The sequence below is a fragment of the Ovis canadensis genome, chromosome 9, assembly GCF_042477335.2.
Source record: "Ovis canadensis isolate MfBH-ARS-UI-01 breed Bighorn chromosome 9, ARS-UI_OviCan_v2, whole genome shotgun sequence".
NCBI lineage: Eukaryota > Metazoa > Chordata > Mammalia > Artiodactyla > Bovidae > Ovis > Ovis canadensis.
In genome coordinates this window covers 38324601-38343536 of record NC_091253.1, presented here as the reverse complement: position 1 = coordinate 38343536, position 18936 = coordinate 38324601, and the positions used below count along the sequence as shown (strand labels likewise).

The 18936-nt window shown below is 46.3% G+C and overlaps 1 pseudogene; it reads right to left on the bottom strand.

Annotated features, from left to right (window-relative positions):
- Positions 1–292: 292 nt before the first annotated feature.
- LOC138446067 (large ribosomal subunit protein uL6 pseudogene) lies at positions 293–1008 on the bottom strand (annotated as a pseudogene).
- Positions 1009–18936: the final 17928 nt, after the last annotated feature.

Below are 18936 nucleotides of genomic sequence, written 5' to 3'. Positions count from 1 at the left end.
CACCCTCTGCTCATTAAAGAGAATTCTTCTAACTTGGAGTACCTAGGCCATTATCCTCCTCCATCCTTCAAGGATGGACCTTGTCTTGCTAGACCAGTTCTTGGGCTTTTGTGATGGGTAATTTTGAGATGATGGAAAAGACAGGAAGATAGTAAGATGCACATGGGAGAAAGCTAGGAGTCATTCATGGGGGATTGTTGAGAACATGTGTAACTGTGGTGTGTGAAGACAGTGGGCTTTAGGGGAGAAAAGGTAGCTGTGTCTGATAAATACAGGTTATTGTGACATTCACTTTTTTTTTTTTTCAAATCAAGAGTTTTTATTGTCTCTTTAAAGGATCACAACTGAGTCCATAGAACCATCTGAGTCCAAACAACCATCTTGTTTCTGCAACAGGATCACTGAGATCTTATTCATCAGCCTGCTGAACTGTTCCTTTTTCAGATACATAGATACCATCCAAAAATTTTCTGATATCCTTGTTTTTAACTGTGGTGGCTTGCTGAATCAAAGCAGCTGAATTTGACACAAGTTCAATGTCATTTCCTTCAAGAATCAACTCATCGTTCTGGGCTTGAGATACTGAACAGGCAACCCCTGGCCTCATTCGAACCCTGCGTATGTATTTTTCACCCAAAAAATTTCGGATTTCCACGAGAGAACCATTCTCCTGAATAACAACGTTGATGGGGAAGTGGGCATACACCGACCTCATCTTGTAACGGAAGCCCAGTGTAACACCCTTGATCATGTTCTGTATGTGACTACAGATTGTGCGAACAGTGGCCAGTTCCTTTCTGTTTCCCCACCATTTGTCAACACGGAGCCTCTTCTTTTTCTTTCCAAGGAGACTGAGTTCTACATTGATGTGGTTGAAGTCCCTCCGCAGGGTGCCTCTGGGGCCCTTCACAATAACTGTCCGTCCCTTCAAGTTAATGTCGACATTTTCTGGGATGTCGACAGTCTGATTGCTGAGAATGGTCTTCATTCTCGCAGTAGATGTGGCAAAGAGAGGGACATTCACTTTTTGAACAGTGTTTCTTTATCTGGACTTCTAAACTGGACAACATGGATCATGACTCTATAAATGATACAGTTGCAATGAACAGAGATTTATGCCAGTTTCTCAGTAAAGCTGGGAGAGGATTTTAAGGACACCGAAGGGCTGTAATTGGAATGGGGCATGTCTGCAACAGAACAGCTCCAGGGACAATCATCTGATGGGCTCCACGGTCTCGTTCACAGGGCTCCTCTGCTTCCTCCATTGTTCCATTTTCCTCACGCCATTGGATGGCCTCCTCTCATTGCACTTGGCGTGTGCTCCCACATAGCCTGTTTGTCCACGGCTCATGTGATGGTCCTGCTCTAATACTGAATTAATGCCTTACACGGGGGAATCTGATGAGCCCCAGCTCATCTTTGTGAGTTGGCCCATTCCATATGTGATAACTGAGTAGTCTATGGATTGGCGGCCTTGGGTATATACTGCTAATCAGGCTCTTTCAGAAGTGACAGCCTCAGGCTTCCCTGGTGGTTCAGTGGTAAAGAATCTGCCTGCCAGTGCGGGAGACACAGGTTTGACCCCTCCCTGGTCTGGGAAGATTCCACATGCCGTGGCGCGACTAAGCCCATGTGCCACAACTATTAAGCTTGTGGCTTAGAGCCTGGGAGCCATAACTGCTGAAGCCCGCACACCCTAAAGCCCATGCTCTGCAACAAGAGAAACCACCACAATGAGAAGCCCAGATGGACACCGCAGCTACAGAGGAGCCCCCGCTCACTGCAATTCGAGAAAGCCTGTGCATAGCGACAAAGACCCAGAACAGCCAAAAATAAATTGTAAAAAATAAATTAAAAAAAAGAAGTGACAGCCTCACTTAGAAGAACATACAGTCTCTGTGGCTCTCCCCTGAGCAAGGCTGTTGGTGGCACAGTTTCTCCTTGAAGGGATATTATGTTGGCAAAATGAGAAGTGATGGTCTGGTCCTGGTATAATGGAAAGCGCAAGTCTGATTCTGGTCCGGGCTCTGTCTAGTGTTATCACTTTGAATTTCATTAACTTCTTTGTACCTCAGTTTTCTTATCATGATACCTCCCCTCTCAACAATCACAGAGCTTTTAGGAGAACTAAGTCAAATCATATGTGATAAGGATTGGAAAATTTTTTGGTGCCTCACAAATATAATAATGCTGATATGTTTCTTTAATACATTACAAGATACACTTTTAAAAATTTTACTACTTTTTTCTGATTTTTAATTGTTTATTTTCATTGGAGGTTAATTACAATATTGTAGTGGCTTTTGCCATTTTACTACTTTTGAATCAGAATATCTTTCCGTTTACTTCTCAGAATTGATGCCAACATTTAATGCTGTAGTTTTTGTTGTTATCGCAGATGTTATGAAGCCATTGGCATGTCTTAGAATCAATAGCGTGTTTTACAGTAGATACAATCTATTAGTTTTCTATCACCGTGGACAACAATATAGCAGTTTAAAACAATGCCTGTTTATCCCCTCACAGTTCCTGTCGACTCACCTGGTCTCTCAACTCAAAATCTCACAAAACAAATCCAAGTGTTGGCAGCCAGGGGTTCCTCAGAGAATTAAGCCCAAATGCCCCGACGCACTGGTTGGAACGGATTCACTTTTCTCTTGTGCATCTAGGCTGGGACCAGTTATGTACCATGCTTACTAGAATAATGAGAATCCTCATCAGAATCAGAGAAAAGTTGGTTCTGATGGGCAGCTGTGGTTGAGATCAGGTGGCCTGATCAGTTGCTGGTGGCTGCCATGGGTGCTGGTGAGGGGAGTAATAGCGTGGGTGCCCTGAATTTGCCATCACTGCTTTCCTGTCTGCAAGATTTGGTGCATCACCATTGCAGGTCAGCCCTCTCCTTCAATATCTCCCAGGTGGTTGATTCTGAGACCTTCAATGCCGTGCATTAGAGAGAGGGTCCTTCTAATAACTGATGACCTAAGAAGCATCTCCTCCCCCCTGCCCCCACCTCACACACACACCTTGCACTCACTTTCTAACTCTCAATTCAGTTTAGTTGCTCAGTCGTGTCTGACTCTTTGCGACCCCATGCCAGGCCTCCCTGTCCATCACCAACTCCTGCAGTTTACACAAACTTATGTCCATTGAGTCAGTGATGCCATCCAACCATCTCATCTTCTGTCGTCCCCTTCTCCTTCTGCCTTCAGTGTTTCCCAGCATCAGGGTCTTTTCAAATGAGTCAGCTGTTTGCATCAGGTGGCCAAAGTATTGGAGTTTCAGCTTCAACATCAGTCCTTCCAATGAGTATTGAGGACTGATCTCCTTTAGGATGGACTGGTTGGATCTCCTTGCAGTCCAAGGGACTCTCAAGAGTCTTCTCCAACACCACAGTTCAAAAGCATCAATTCTTTGGTGCTCAGCTTTCTTTATAGTCCAACTCTCACATCCATACATGACCACTGGAAAAACCATAGCCTTGACTAGATGGACCTTTATTGGCAAAGTAATGTCTCTGCTTTTTAATATGCTATCTAGGTTGGTCATAACTTTCCTTCCAAGGAGTAAGAATCTTTTAATTTAATGGCTGCAGTCACCATCTGCAGTGATTTTGGAGCCCCCCAAAAATAAAGTCAGCCACTGTTTCCACTGTTTCCCCATCTGTTTGCCATGAAGTGATGGGACCAGATGCCATGATCTTAGTTTTCTGAATGCTGAGCTTTAATCCAACTTTTTCACTCTCCTCTTTCACTTTCGTCAAGAGGCTCTTTAGTTCTTCTTCACTTTCTGCCATAAGGGTGGTGTCATCTGCATATCTGAGGTTATTGATATTTCTCACAGCAATCTTGATTCCAGCTTGTGTTTCCTCCAGCCCAGCGTTTCTCATGAGGTACTCTGCATATAAGTTAAATAAGCAGGATGACACTATACAGCCTTGACGTACTCCTTTTCCTATTTCCTATTTCTAACTTTACTATGGTTTTATTCCTCTCGTTTCCTTCTAGGGCTTCCCTGGTGTCTCAGTGGTAAGGAATCAGCCTCCCATTGCAGGAGACTTGAGTTTGATCACTGGGTTGGAAAGATCCCCTGGAGGAAGAAATGGTGACCCATTCCAGTATTCTTCTTTGGGAAATCCCATGGAGAGAGGAGGCTGGTGGGCTACAGTCCACGGGGGTCACAAAAGAGTCAGACACAACTTAGTGACTAAACAACAACAAACTCTTCCTCCTAGTGTTAATTCAGTCATGTCTGACTCTTTGTGACCCCAGGGACTGCAGCACGCCAGGCTTCCCTGTCCATCACCAACTCCCGGAGCCTATTCAAACTCATGTTCATCGTGTCAGTGATGCCATCCAACTATCTCATCCTCTGTTGTCCCCTTCTCCCTCCTTCAATCTTTCCCAGCATCAGGATCTTTTCCAGTGACTCAGTACTTCAGTGACCAAAGTTAAGAGTTTCAGCTTCAGCATCAGTCCTTCCAATTAATATTCAGGACTGATTTCCTTTAGGATTAACTGGTTGGATCTCCTTGCAGTACAAGAGACTCTCAAGAGTCTTCTCCAACACCCCAGTTCCAAAGGATCAATTCTTCAGTGCTCAACTTTCTTTAAAGTCCAACTCACATCTATACATGACTACTGGATAAACCATAGATGACTAGATGGGCCTTTGTTGGTAAAGTAATGTCTCTGCTTTTTAATATTCTGTCTAGGTTGGCCATAGCTTTACTTCCAAGGAGCAAGCATCTTTTAATTTCATGGCTGCAGTCACTATCTGCAGTGATTTTGGAGCCCAAGAAAATAAAGTCTGTCACTGTTTCCACTCTTTCCCCATCTATTTGCCATGAAGTGATGGGACCAGATGCCATAATCTTTGTTTTCTGAATGTTGAGCTTTAAGCCAGCTTTTACTCTCCTTTCATTTTCATCAAGAGTCTCTTTAGTTCTTCTTCACTTTCTTCCATAAGTGTGGTGTCATCTGCGTATCTGATGTTATTGATATTTCTCCTGGCAATCTTGATTCCAGCTTGTGCTTCACCCAGACTGGCATTTCTCATGATGTACTCGGCATATAAGTTAAATCAGCAGGATGACAATATACAGCCTTGACATCCTCCTTTCCCAATTTGGAACCAGTCTGTTGCTCCATGTCTGGTTCTAACTGTTGCTCCTTGACCTGCATACAGATTTCTCAGGAGGCAGGTCAGGTGGTCTGGTATTCCCATCTCTTGAATTTTCCACAGTTTGTTGTGATCCACACAATCAAAGGCTTTGGCATAGTTAATAAAGCAAAACTAGATGGTTTTTTTCTGGAACTCTCTTGCTTTTTTGATGATCCAGAGGATGTTGGCCATTTGATCTCTGGTTCCTCTGCCTTTTCTAAATCCAGCTTGAACATCTTGAAGTTCACGGTTCATGTACTGTTGAAGCCTGGCTTGGAGAATTTTGAGCATTACTTTACTAGGGTATGAGATGAGTGCAGTTGTGTGGTACCTAGATAGCATATTAAAAAGCAGAGACATTACTTTGCCAACAAAGGTTGTCTAGTCAAGGCTATGGTTTCTCCAGTGGTCATGTATGGGTGTAAGAGTTGAACTGTGAAGAAAGCTGAGCCCTGAAGAATTGATGCTTTTGAACCGTGGTATTGGAGAAGACTCTTGAGAGTCCCTTGGACTGCAAGGAGGTCCAACCAGTCTATCCTAAAGGAGATCAGTCCTGGGTGTTCATTGGAAGGATTGATGCTAAAGCTGAAACTCCAGTGCTTTGGCCACTTCATGCGAAGAGTTGACTCATTGGAAAAGATCCTGATGCTGGGAGGGATTGGGGACAGGAGGAGAAGGGGATGACAGAGGATGAGATGGCTGGATGACATCACCGACTTGATGGGCATGAGTTTGAGTGAACTCCGGGAGTTGGTGATGGACAGGGAGGCCTGGCATGCTGCGATTCATGGGGTTGCAGAGTTGGACACGACTGAGCGACTGAACTGAACTTGAGCATTCTTTGGCATTGCCTTTCTTAGGGATTGGAATGAACACTGACCTTTTCCAGTCCTGTGGCCACTGCTGAGTTTTCCAAGTTTGCTGGCATACTGAGTGCAGCACTTTCTTTTTTTTTTTTTTTGAGTGCAGCACTTTCACAGCATCATCTTTTAGGATTTGAAATAGATCAACTGGAATTCCATCACCTCCACTAGCTTTGTTCATAGTGATGCTTCCTAAGGCCCACTTGACTTCACATTCCAGGATGTCTGGTACTAGGTGAGTGATCACAGCATTGTGGTTATCTGGGTCATGAAGATCTTTTTTGGATTTCCCTGGTAGCTCAGACAGTAAAGTGTCTGTCTACAATGTGGAGGACCCGCGCTCAATCCCTGGATCAGGAAGATCCTCTGGCGAAGGAAATGGCAACCCACTCCAGTACTCTTGCCTGGAAAATCCCATGGATGGAGGAGTGTGGTAGGCTACAGTCCAAGGGGTCGCAAAGAGTCGGACACAACTGAGTGACATCACTTCTGTGTATTCTTGCCACCTCTTCTTAATGTCTTCTGCTTCTGTTAGGTACATACCATTTCTGTCCTTTATTATGCTCATCTTTGCATGAAATGTTCCCTTGGTATCTCTAATTTTCTTGAAGAGATCTTTAGTCTTTCCCATTCTATTATTTCCTCTGTTTCTTTGCATTGATCACTGAGGAAGGCTTTCTTATCTCTCCTTGCTGTTCTTTAGAACTCTGCATTCAAATAGCTATACCTTTCCTTTTCTCCTTTGCCTCTAGCTTCTCTTTTCTCAGCTATTTGTAAGGCCTTGTCAGACAACCATTTTGCTTTTTTGCATTTAGAGGGGGTGGTGGTGATGGTCTTGATCACTGCTTCCTGTACAATGTCATGAACCTCCGTCCATAGTTCTTCAGGCACTCTATCAGATCTAATCCCTTGAATCTATTTGTTACTTACACTGTATAATTGTAAGGGATTTGATTTAGGTCATACCTGAATGGTCTAGTGGTTTTCCCTACTTTCTTCAATTTAAGTCTGAATTTGGAAATAAGGAGTTCATGATCTGAGCCACACTCAGCTCCCGGTCTTGTTTTTGCTGACTGTATAGAGCTTCTCCATCTTTGGCTGCAAAGAATATAATCAGTCTGATTTTGGTATTGACCATCTGGTGATGTCCATATGTAAAGTCTTCTCTTGTGTTGTTGGAAGAGAATGTTTGCTATGACCAATGCATTCTCTTGGCAAAACTCTGTTAGCCTTTGACCTGCTTCATTTTGTACTCCAAGGCCAAATTTGCCTGTTACTCCAAGCAGCTCTTGACTTCCTAATTTTGCATTCCAGTCCCCTATAAAGAAGAGAACATCTTTTGGGGGTGTTAGTTCTAGTGTTAGTAGAGAGAATCAAACAAAGATCATATCCCTAGAGGTAAAACTAAAGGCTCTGGTGATCTTTGGGCAAATCATGACTGTATATCAAAGTGTTGCTTTGCCTTTAGGGGGTCCTTAATTTGTTACTGTTAGTAGTGAGACTGTCTTGACAGCTTCAATCAGATCAACATAAGTCAGCCCTCTTCTTTGACTAAAACCAGCACTAACAGTCAAATGTACTCACACCACCCTCTTTCATAAATACCTGGAGTATTTGTTTTTTTATGTTCCACTAGTGTGTGAGTTACTTCAGGGAAAGTGACTATAGATGTTTTCCATTTCATTCCTATTACCTGGCATAAATAGTCACCTCTGAGTGAGTTCTTAATGGGATGAACATATGAATGAATGAATTTACTAACATCTTTCCAGGTACTCAGGACCAAATAGTTTTGTTTTTGTTTATTTAATAGAGTCCAAAGGTGTGATCCCTGTCCTCCCTTCATCATCATAAGATAGTTTGATGGCAAGGAGAGAGAGAAAAAAAAAAAAAAAACGTGGGAAGAAGGTAAGTGAGTTACACCAGGATATGAGAGGAAGCAGATAATGCTAGTGATTGTTCTTGTCAGCTTAGAACAGGCAGGATATAAATACATGTTATAGAAGAGGAAATTCAAGAGAGACACGGGGAAACAGGTTCGAGATTTTGAAAAATAGCACGGTCAGGACCTGCTTACTCAGAGGCAATTAGACTATGACCCAGGGCAAATCATGCTTCACTTTACTGTTATTGTTCAAGTGAGATGAAATTTCATAAGCCCAGAAGCCCCAGCCCTTCCTGCCTATTTCGTTGGAGCATGAACTAGTAGTTTTCAAGGGGTGAGTCTTGGGTTAAGGGTAAATGCTCCTTCATCATAAGCCGAAATTAACAGAGGCGAGTTCTTTCTTCTCAGTGACCCCAGTCCCCCATCCCATCTTTTTTTTTTTTTTTGGCTAAACTTTAATTTTAAAGGCATTTATGGTACATAAAACCTTCAATTATAGCTTTTCAGTAGGCATACCATGGACAACTTAAAATTTATTTACTTATATTTATTTTTAAAGTAATTGCTTTCATCTAGTAATTGTGTTCATCTAGTTAACACACAGCTATTTTGAGTTCAGGAAAATTACTCCCCTTGCCCATGGACTCTTGCAACCAGAAGAACTCAAGAGTTCTTCAGCTGTCGTGTGAGCTAGGTGGTTGCTACCCCTGAATCACAAGATGGGGTCTGCAGATTGTGCCTCCAAACACCCCAGGGGTTCAGAGGCCAAAGCTTTCCAAAGGAAACTGTGGACCTGCTGGTGGTATCTAGCTGAACTTCAGTACAAACGGATTGGGTCTACAGTGGAAAACCCAAGTGCCTGGCCACCAGGGAGCTAGCAAGCTTGGCAAAGGACAAGAAGAAGACACAGAGAGGAATTCTCCACCCACTTTCTTGAACCTTCTGTCTCAACACATCCCGGTTGCCCGCCTTCTGCGTTCTAGCTCTAGAAAATGTAATCGCCTCCTGTTCCTGAAGAACGCCAGGAAAAACTCAGCCCTTTCGGTCATTCTTGTTTGCAGGGTGCACGTCGCGGCTAGTTTACAAACAGGGTCCTTGCCTACACGTGTTACCGTCTTGGAGAGGAGGAAGGTCTGTGCGTTTTAGGTGGCACTAATTTACTGACCTAGTAGTTTCGATCAGTACTCAGGCTCCCAGTCTCTGATGCATCCCAGAGTGACTGGAGAAGGGCTCAGGAAAGCTTGCTCCGCTGGCTTCTGGTGCTGAGCAAAGGTTTTCCTAGAAGGGAAGCCACAGTAACACTCCACCGACTTTGGGACCAGCAGCCATTGCACGAGAGGATAAGTGAGGAAGACGACGACAGATGCAGTCCGTTTGTCGTCCACAGACTTCGCTTTCAGTATTTGCTTATTTTTTAAGGTTTATTGGACTGTGTCGGTTCTTAGTTGTGGCACATGGGATCTTTCATTGTACACAGGTTTAATTGCACGTGGATTCTTAGTTCCCTGATCAGGGGTCAAACCCGTGTCCCTTGTATTGCAAGCCAGATTCTTAACCACTCGACCACCAGGCAACTCCCTGGGTTGTTTGCTTAAATCATTGCCCAGAGAAATCCAACACAGCTGCAGCCTATCTTTGGTTACCAGGCCAAGAGTTTGCCACACTCTGCCCAGGACCTCTCCTAGCCAGGTTGGTTCCCCTGCATGGCCTTGGGTTGGGGTGGGGCTGGGGAGGGAGGTCAGACCCCTACCACAGGGCCCACAACCCAGTCAGTGACTTTGGACAATTCCCTAGTCTCTGAACCTCAGTCTCTTCATTTGTAAAATGGAGGCAAGGCCCACCTTATAAGTTCAGTGTGTAAGGATGAGGTGAGACTCTGTACTAAGAGTATTTGCCTTTGTGTCTGGCACACACTTAGAAGGGGCAGTGAGCCCACGAGCTACATCCACACATCGATACAAACCAGTCTGGTACAAACCAGCATCATGTCTAGCCAGGTCACGTCTGAGGTCAGCCTCAGAGCCTCAGTTTGCACACCTGTCTGTCTCCTCACCTCCTGACCCATTCTTGGGTCTCTCCCACTGCGAGCCCCCCAGCTTCCTTTTCCTCCCAGGCTCATGCTTGCTCCTGGGCCCCAGCTGCAGGTTCAGCTTCTTGGCTGGACTTGGGGCTCCCTCCGTGAAGAAGGTTTGTATTTGCCCTTTAGATCTCCCTAGAGGCACCTCAGCCATTCTTTCAAGAGGTATCTGGGCCAGAATCAGCTGTGCTACCTCCTGAGTTCTGAGGTGCCCAGGCACACCCACCCACGAGTGGGGACAGGACTGTGAGATGGGGGAGAGGACTGAAGGGTCGGCACCGAGGGCCTCTGCCCACGTGGCCAGTTCTCTGTGGCTTACAATCTTCACAGATGCCCTCCTTGCTCTTCTTCCCTGACCACACCCTAACCATGCCCCTGGTCTCAGCAAAATCCATTTCCCAGAGCAGCTTCTATGAATGATATTTGTGTCCCCCACTCCCCAAATTCATATCTTGAAGCCCTAACCCACAAGGTAGTGCTATTTGGGGGTGGAGCCTTTGGGATGTAATTAGGTTTAGACGGCATCATGAGGGCATCTTCCCAGGTGGCACTAGTGGTGAAGAGCCTGCCTGGCAATGCAGGAGACAAGAGACTCAGGTTTGATCTGTGGGTCGGGAAGATCCCCTGGAGGAGAGCAAGGCAGCCCACTCCAGTATTCTTGCCTGGAGAATCCCATGGACGGAGGAGCCAGGCGGGCTGCGGTCCACAGGGTCACAAAGAGTCGGACACAACTGAAGCGACTTAGCACGCACCCATGAGGTCACGAGGGCCCTCATCAGACAGCGAATCTGCAAGTACCTTGATTGTGAACTTCCCAGACTCTGAAACTGTGAGAAAGCAATGCTGGTTGGTTAAGCCACCCCATCTCTTGATGTTTTGTTACAGTAGCCTGAATTAAGACAAAAGCTTTCCTTGAGTCACAATTAGGAGCCTCCCCCTCAATTATATTCCCTCAGGAAATATTCTATATGTGCTTTTTTCACTGCACTTATTATAATATGTGTTTATACATGTTTATTATGTATTTGGTCAAGGTTTTCTTCCCCTATATTTGTCAGGCTATAATACGTTAAGATATAGAGATATATTATAGGTAAGAGACTCCGCATGACATAACAGAAGTTTATTTTTCTCTCAGGTAAAACCTGCAGTTGGTATAGTGGCTCTGCTCCACAGAGTCACCTGTTTTGCCATCCCTAGGGTGTCCATCCCCTCATTTATGTGGCCCCAAATAGCTCATAGTAGTATCCTCATTCCTGCCAGTGGGGGGGGGGGCGGGGATGGAAGGGGAAGGGGCCCTTTCCCTTTAAGGGCTGGAGCACAGTGCCCGATGTATATTCAGCGCCCAGTACATCACCCGTGGTCCTGATATGGCCCTGTCATGTCTTCCCCATCTTAGAGGCCATCACAGGGAGTGTCAGTCACCATATGTGACCCTGTCCTGCCCTCGCCGTCCTAGAACCCATTGCATATGTTAGTGAATACCTACAGAAGTAGGGCAACACGTATGCTCCAAAAAAGTCGCAGAGCATTTTCCAAAGAACTGGTGTCTGCTAGTTCTCCTTCCGACTTCTGGTTCCCACTCTGCGGGCTCCTCTTTCCCAGAAAACGGTCTCATCTTCCTGGAGTGGACAGGCTGAGGCCTGTGAGGCTACTGGCGGCTGATTTTCAAAAGTCCAGCACCCACACCCAGTTCAAATGTCACCTCTTCTGTGAAGCCTCCCTGACCCTCTTCCTCCCACTTGCTTCCTGCCCAGGAAGGCCTGGAAGAATGAATCACTTCCTCTGTACTCTCGCTGCTCCCTGCCCATTTCTGTTTGAGCTTTTATCCCACTGGAAACAGGGGGAGAGCTTGGGCTGGTTCCATTTGGTGTCCCCCAGGCATTAGCCTATGAGGCTTGTCCTTGTTCCCTCAACTCCTGGGAGCCCTCCACCATCAGAGGAGGGTCATCTCTTGGACTTCCCTGGCAATCCAGTGGTTGAGAATCCACCTGCCAGTGCAGGGGGCATGGGTTCGATCCCTGGGCTGGGAGGATCCCACGTGCCGCAGGGCAGCTAAGCCTGTGAGCCGCAACAACTGAGCCTGCGTGCCCTAGACTTCATGCTCCGCAGCACGAGAAGCCACCACAACTAGAGAGTAGCCCCTGCTCACACGTGCAGTAATGAAGACCCAGCGCAGCCAAAAATACATTTTAAAGAGTTGTCTTCATGATTAGTCAGATTGCAGTTGAGTAAAGTCTTGAGGGCACATTTTTTGCTGATTAACAGAATATGCTGGTTGCTAGTAAGTTCAGAGGCCAAGGAGAAGGACAGAGAGTATTGGTCCCCAGCACTGGCCGTCCACGATGCTCAGAGGAACAGAGGGGGAACAGGCTGAAGAGACTGCTCAGGTTTCTAGGAAGCCCCTGGTTCTGATGCTGGATACTATGTGCTGGGATAAGACAGCTGATTCTAGAACCCTGGCTCTTATACATGGTTCCTCTAGGTTGAGAGCTTTCACTTTGGGCTCCATGGGCTCCATAGGCTCCACTGATGTCCCCCTTCAGTGTACCCCAAAGACTCACTTCCAGGCTCTGAGGAGGAGGAAGAAGCCTTACCCTGCCTCACTCTGGATTTCTAAGCCTCCAGTCTCCACAAGCACAGGCTTTTGACCAAACACTCAAAACCTTTCTCTCTTGGTCTATATCATCCCTGTGTTGAGGCAGAGATGAAGCCCTGTTCATTTGTCTGAAGGAAAAGGGGTCACAAGGCAGCAAGAAGCAGGAGTGGGTGCTTGGGGGCAAATACAGGTTAAGATGTCAGAGGTCGTCTGCCTCCTCCAGCTGTCTCGCTATTGTTTGTGCTCATCTTCCTTGCTAGAGTGGAAGATGCAGGATGCAGGCCGGAACCGGGCATGATTGTTTGCACATTCGAGGCCTGTGTTAGGGCACTTTTTTGGTAAATATTCAGTGAATAGTCTTAAATCTATATGACAGTTCTTTGTTGAAAAGTGGTCATCACTTATATTTGTAAACACTCTGCAGATGTCTTCATTACTTTGTCTTATCCTCAAGACAATCTTAGTAAGGAAAAGTGGACACTATTATTCCTTACCTTATGGAGATCAGAGAATTAAGAGACTTGGCCTAGGGTCCCCTTGTTGGCTAAAAGCAGGGCTGAGACTGAGACCAAGTTCTGCTTGCTTCAAGGCCCATTTTCTCTCTCCGTAGGATAAAAACAGGAAAAGGGAGACAGAAAGGGTGTGGGCCATTATTGGAACCCTGGGACCCCTGGTAGCCTGCTCAGCTGTCCTGTAAAATAAAGTCCCTTACCCTCAGGGTCAGGTTGAAGCCTGGGGTCAGAGAATAATCTAGAAAAGGATGCTCAGGCTGAGTAACACGCCCCTTGGTCAGAGCGGCTAGTAGGTGCCTTTGCCACTTTGGCCTAAAGCAGTTCTCCTTCTCTTTGCTCCCCTTATTCAACATTCTTTAAAATTGTTGAATACCTAAAAGAGCTTTTGTTCATATGGGTTGTACCTATCGATATGTTCAGTAATTGAAGAATTGAAGCTGAGTAATTTTAAAAATATTTGTTGACGATTAAAATTTAGCATAAAGTTCATTTTACACTTTTACATCTTTAATGTAAAAGAGGTTGTTGTTTGTTTTTTAAATTGTCTCCAACAAACTTCATCTTCTCATCCCTGATGGGAGGTGAGTCCCAGGTGAAACAGGGCTCAGAACCCACCTTGGGAGCTTTAGGTAGAGATTTGGGAAGTCCTCAAGCTCAGACTTCCCCACTGGGCGTGAGATATATTGGAGGGTAGATAGGTCTGCTTGGCCACAGGAGCATGGCAGCAGGAGGGAGCATGGGGGCCCTGGGACCCCTCTCCCGAGACAGAAGTTTGGAGACGTCCTCTGGGAGCCGGTAGAGATTAAAGAAGGCTGATCCTCATCCCTGGGAAATGTTAGAGGTTTGCTGAGGTCACCAGGGTGGGACCCCCAGCCTGGGGAGGGAGTTGTTAAGAGATTGAAGAGACTGTCTGAGACCCCCAGACAAGAGCTGCAGGTGAGGGCCCAGGGCTGATTGGGATTCAACTGTCCATTACACTCTCTGGCTTAATGGGACTGCTGGACAACCTCAGCATTTAGTCTCTTCCAATTTTATTTTTTTAGCTGCAGTACATGTGGATGTGCAACCTCTCGCAGCTAGGTAGTAGGGAAAGGGAGGAGCATTTTAACAGCCTCTTCAAATAACTGTGGCTGTTCTTCTTTGATACCCACAAAACTTGACAAGAGGAAGTTTCCTAAAGATTAGTTGCAATGTGGAATCTGAAGTTGTATCAATGAAATGTTCATACTCTGTTGTATTAAAACTCATTGATCTTTGACCGGTGCTGATATGTACCATTGTGCACTGGTCTCTGGGAAACTATTAGTGTATTGATTTATACTGCTCCTCTACATGAAACACATTTCTTTGTAAAATATTGAAAAATCACATCTATTAATATTACCTGGAGAAAAAAAAATGGCAACCCACTCCAGTACTCCTGCCTGCAAAATCCCATGGACAGGGGAGCTTGGCAGGCTACAGTTCATGGGGTCACTGCTGATATCATCAGTAAAGTCTTTAAGTATTGGAAAGCTGTCATGCTGCTCATAGTGGCAAGTGAATCCCCCCTCCACCCCTCCCAATTCTAATTTTCACGCAAAAGCTCAAGTTTTATCAGCAACAAAAATTGTCAGTTGCTTTCTTTTGTGTGGCAGGGTTAGTTTGTTTATTTGTTAAGAAATTGTCTGCCAGATACCTACATCTGAATTAACTATAACTTGTTAGGCATCCTCTCAAGTACAAAATTGCGTTCCATGGAAGGAGAAAAAGAGCAGTTTATCTTGCAACTCAAATATTTGTGGAGGATTGTCTTTTGCATAAGATAACCATCTTACTTTGGGACACAGCAGAAATGCTTTGTGTGTAGTTCCCATTCAATCACACATTAATGTGAAACTGGCTGTTTTTTCCTCTGTGAGTGCATGGGGATGAAGGAAACAATGACGGCCAGTATAGTTGGTGCCACCGCTTTGATTCGTGCTAAGGTACCAGCAGTTTTGCCCCCCTTTGCTTTTGTACCATTAGCTCAAATGTCAACACAGCAAAAAGGCAATTAACATTGTGCTTTTCTTAAGGAAATAGCTTTGACCTTGAAGAACCTCTGAAAAATGTCTTGGGGGTCCTGGGAGCCCATGAAACATCCTTTGATGGTTGAGAACCACTGCCCTCAAGCAACAAAATTAGCAGTAGAAATCCAGAGTCAGCTGGTAGAGAAAAATAATCATTCCTCTTGATCCCAGGTGATTTGTGTCTAGTCCCAGCCCTTCTCTGGGTCTCAGTTGTATCTTCATAAAAGGGGATAATAATGTCTTCCCTACAGAGTTGTTGTGAGAAGTCAATCAGGGTGGTGCAATGAAAGTGCATTTTTGTGGATAAAGTTCTGGGAAAGAAAAAGAACTAGGTTCTTTCGGAGTCTCTGAGCATCCTTTGGGAAGGGGGAAGCCAGGCCTTGAGTCCTGTTGCCAAGATGACTCTACTATGCCCACGTCAGTCAAGCTAGAAGGGGAAGGAACTTCTCCCCATAGTGCACCCTCCAGGGAGTGGAAAGGACCTTGAAGCCTCTCCCCTTTCCTACTCCTTTGCCCGCCCCCTGCCCCAACCCTCGAATCTCAAGTGGGCCCTCAGGTCTACCCAGCAACCCTACATTTATTTCATCGGTTTGCTCTTCCACAGTCCAAGACAACTACAGGAGAAACATTACGGGCTCCAGAGCTAAGCAAAGTATTCTTGGACTTGACACTAAAAAGCACAATCCTTAGGAGGAAAAAAACTGATCAATCAGACCTCATCGAAGTTAAAAGAGTTTGCTCTGTGAAAGCCCCTATTCGGATGAAAAGACAAGCTGCACCCGGGGAGAAAATATATAAATAAATGAACAGTAAAAATAGTTAGAAAGTAGAACAGAAAATGAGCCAAAATCACTAAACATTTCACGGAAGAGGGTATATAGATGACAAGCAGGAATATGAAAAGATGTTCATCATCACTCCCAGGTGGGGCTAGTGGTAAAGAACCCTCCTGCCAGTGCAGGAGATGTAAGAGATGAGGGTTCCATCCCTGGGTCGGGAAGATCCCCTGGAGGAGGAAATAGCAACCCACTCCAGTATTCTTGCCTGGAGAATCCCATAGACAGAGGAGCCTGGTGGACTGCTGGTGGGCTACAGTCCATAGCTTTTCAGAGTTGGACATGACTGAAGCGACTTAGTACACATCATTACCAGTAGGAAAACACAAATTAAGACCATGATGAGATATCTTGGTCGTGACATTTTATAGTTTGGCAAGATGTTACAACTGAGGGGAAATGGGTAAACAGGATCTCTCTGTATTATTTTCTTGCTGCTAAGTCACTTCAGTCATGTCCAACTCTGTGCGACCCCATGGACTAGGCCTACCAGGCTCCTCCATCCATGGGATTTTCCAGGCAAGAGTACTGGAGTGGGTTGCCATTGCCTTCTCCTGTAACTGCATAGTGATACACTAATTCAAACTTACTGCTATGGGGGAAAATCACCATTTAATGAGACATGAAGACAAAGCACAAACCCAACGAAGGGGACACACGCTGTGCACCACAGCAGGGCTATGACCAGAGCAACTGGGGGGACGGGGGAGGGGAGATGGATGGTCAACTACAGCCTCGGGGGCGGGGACAGGGTGGGAGGCTGGGGTCTGGACTGACGATGACTAAACAGACAACAGGATGAGACAGGAAATCAAAACCAATGATGAAAGCAGACACACCGTCAGAGAACTCCAACAGCAAGGAAAACATATACAGAACTGTTCTTTTACACATACTCGGAACAAAATCAAGCAGGAAACCACAGAGAAATCGTCAAAGAATTTAAAATATCAACTAATTAGCCAATGGTGCAAATTATAAAAACAGTGTGTCAAAAGACCACAAAATGGACTAGTTACCACTTCACAGGCTGCTAAAATGATTCACGGTTAATTTAATCATATGCTGACTAACAATGCAGCTAACATGAAATGGGTGGTAACAGAAAAAAGTGATAATACAAGTGCAGTTACAAAGCAGAGTGTTGTACACGTGATTTCATGGGGTAAATAGCAATGCACTCACAAAACTTCAGCTAAACATGCAAGAAAGCTGGAACATGTGCTTTAGAGCCGCACACTCTGTCACCAAAAGCCCTAGGTCGTCATCCTGTTTTTAGACTCGGAAAAGTGAGGCAGCTGGACGTCTTCCCTGGGGCCCTGGGGCACCGGGCTTTTAACCTGGTTTCACATGCAGAGCTGGCCTGAACGTGCAGCCAGGTCCATCAGCAAGCAGACCAGTTTAAATTCTTGATTTTGTTCCCACCGTGTGCCCTGCACCCTGCAGCCAGGCATCCCCAATGGAAAATGTGCTGCACGGCTTTCACACGCCATGAGAGCTGCCCATGGTTACTTTCACGAAGCTGTCTGCTCCCTGAGAACAGAAACTTCCCTGCAGCTGCTGTGCCCAGCACAGGCCAGGCCCAACGTTACAGAGGCAGGCTCTGGCTGAGTTCATGATGACGAGCTAAGCCGGTGGTCCAAATATCAAGACTAATTTGTCCCTGTGCCATTATGGAATGATTAAAGACGAGGCAGTTTAAAAAATTTTAGACCTCTGAGCGTAGCAAATGTACCTGATTTTCTTCTGGGTAAAAAGAGGAAAAACAAAAAACAAACAAAGAAAACCAGTGTGATGGAGGAGGGATGCGGCAGGGAGGAGGCAGACACATACCACAGTCATGATGCCTAGCCGGTCTCCCTTCCACAGGGAAGCCGTCTGCCCGAGTTTCCAACTCCTACTGAAGAACTAAAAATATGCAGGGAGCAGCTTCTTAGAAGAAGAAATTGCTGAGCTGAAAGCAGAAAGAAACAACACCAGGCTGCTGCTGGAGCACCTGGAGAACCTGGTTTCCAGGTACATGCAGTCCCTCCGGATGACAGCAGGCAGGCAGCAGGCACAGTCCCCAGCCGGCATGACCAGCAAGATAGAGGTGCTTAGGGCACTGAAATTTGTTTGAGCACCACAGGCCGTGGACGAGAAGATGATTCTTAAAGAGGAGAATAACCAGGAAAAGATACTAAGGGACGGGGTGCTTGATGTAAATCACGAGCCAGAAAACATGCCAAGCGCCAACGGAAAGAGACCCACCTACAGCACTCTAAGCCATGAGGAAGACCTGGCTAAGGTGATCGTGCTCCAGGAAGTCACAGACAAGCAGTCATGGGAGCAGAGCCAGATGAAGGAGCACCTGGCTTCCCTCTCTGCCCACGTGACAGAGCTGGAGGCGGACCTGGACACAGCCAGGAAGGACCTCCTCAAGTCCGAGGACGTGAACACAAAACTGTAGCGGGACGTCTGCGACGCGGGAGAGACACGGCAGCATCGAGGAGAGGCTGCGCCAGATGGAGGCCCACCTGGAGGAGAAGAACAAGGAGCTGCAGCAGGACCAGCTGATTCTAAACCTGGAAACCCTGAGAGCTGAACTGGACCAGACGAGACCTCGAGGGGCTCCCTTCCACCACGGCCGACCCCGCTTGGGCAGCGCCCTGGACCTCAGGTTCCCTGTGGCGGACCGGCCGGCAGACTCCCCGGCAATGGGGCGGTGCTGCGGCGCCCTCAGAAAGGCCGGTTGGCCGCGCTGCGCGACGAGCCGTCCAAGGTGCAGACCCCGAAGGAGCAGAACTGGGAGCGCGCACAGCAAGCCAGCGTGCTGGCCAGCGTGGCCCAGGCGTTCGAGAGTGACGAGGGAGTGTCTGACGGCGAGGGCGACAGGGTCACCCTCTTCAGCTCGGCCACTCAGCTGTCGCCCAGCAGGCAGGAAAATGCCGAGACTCTGACTGTGATGCTGCAG